Source organism: Lolium perenne, chromosome 2 (genome assembly GCF_019359855.2).
Source record: "Lolium perenne isolate Kyuss_39 chromosome 2, Kyuss_2.0, whole genome shotgun sequence".
Classification (NCBI taxonomy): domain Eukaryota; kingdom Viridiplantae; phylum Streptophyta; class Magnoliopsida; order Poales; family Poaceae; genus Lolium; species Lolium perenne.
This window is the reverse complement of record NC_067245.2, coordinates 311,384,598-311,386,343: the sequence shown is the minus strand read 5'-3', so window position 1 is coordinate 311,386,343 and position 1,746 is coordinate 311,384,598.

Genomic DNA, 1,746 nt, shown 5'->3' with positions numbered 1-1,746 from the left:
AGAGGAAGCAATCATCATAGCACGGGTAGTATCAAGAATATGACGATGCTTACACTCGGCGACACCATTTTGAGCATGGGCGTCGGGACACGAGAACTGGGCAAGGGTGCCCTGCTCAGCAAGAACACCACGCAGGTGCTGGGAGATATACTCTCCTGCAGAATCAGCACGAAACACACGAATAGGCATGGAATACTAAGTACGAACCATGGCTGCAAAACGCTGATAAATAGAAAGCACCTCACTGCGAGAGTGCATAAGAAACAACCAGGTGTATCGCGAAAAATCATCAATAAACAAAATATAGTATCGATGACCCCCTTTCGAAGGAAAAGGAGCCGGACCCCAAACATCCGAATGAACTAAATCAAAAGGTCGCTGAGATACAGACGCACTAGTAGGATAGGGAAGCTGAATCTGTTTGCCTAACCGACAACCCTGACACGAATGCAAAGAAACATCTCCTGAGACAGACCCCAGAAGACCACGACGAACTAATGACGATAAACGGGAGCCACAAAGGTGACCCAGCCGATGATGCCACTGCTGAAAAGATCCAATGATAGAAGCAGCAACCGCAGGAGAACTGGCAGATGAAGTGTCAGCAGAAGGAACACGAAGCCAGTCTAACTCCCAGAGCCCCGGGGAATCAAGGCTGTGAGGGCTAGCTCCAACCAGGGCCTGTGTACGGCGGTCCTGAACAGCACAAGAATCAGCGTCAAGAATGACGCGACAACCAGAATCAGTAAACTGACTAGCAGAAAACAGATTCATCTTAAGACTAGGAACATGAGAAACATCAGGAACAGAGAAAGAGGTAGTAGAAAGGGTGCCTCGACTAGAAACAGGAAAAGAGGTACCATCAGCCGTGATAACACGAATAGGAGAAACAAGAGAGCGAAGAGCGGAAAGAATAGAAGACGTAGAGGTCATATGAAAAGAAGCTCCAGAATCCAGATACCACGGGGATGACGTACCTGACTGTGTGGAAGGTGGTGGTCGCGCGGTGCCAGAAGAGCCAGGCACAAAACCAGCAGTACCCATCGAGGAAGAGCCTGTACCAGCGAGCAGACCACGAAGACCACGGATAATGTCCTGATCAGATCTCGCAACAGCAGAAGATCCTGAAGAACCAGCCTGACGACGAGTATGCTGCGGCGGACGTAAGCTGGGATCCCTCTGCCAGCAAGTAGAGACAGTGTGGCCAGTCCTGCCACAGTAGGTGCAAGGAAGTGATGTCGAACCACGAGGCTGCTGGGGCTGACGCTGGCCCTGGAATGGAGGAGTAGGGAGTATCGACTGTGACGGAGACCGCAACGAAGCCGGCGGCATAGGAGGTCCAGGAGCAGACGGCATATGAGGGCCACGAGCAGCAAGAACAGAGGGAACCTCAAGAAGACCAGCACCACGAAAACGAGTCTCCTCAGCACGAAGCTCAGCAATTACCTCAGGGAGAGGAACACGACCACGGGCAAGCAGCTGGGCACGACGCGGCTCAAACTCCTTACGGAGCCGCGACAAGAACTCAAAAACGCGCTGAAACTCCAGATCCGCGCGCACAGTCAGACAGCAGGGACATGTGGCACACACAGCTGTACGAAGAGAATCAAGCTGACGTCAAATAGCAGCACTTTGAGTGTAGAACTCATCAATAGTAGAATCACCCTGCTGAAGGGCATGCTCCTGGCGGACCACAAACAGGTAAAGAGCATCACCAGACGGCTGATAGCGCTGACGAAGAAAAGC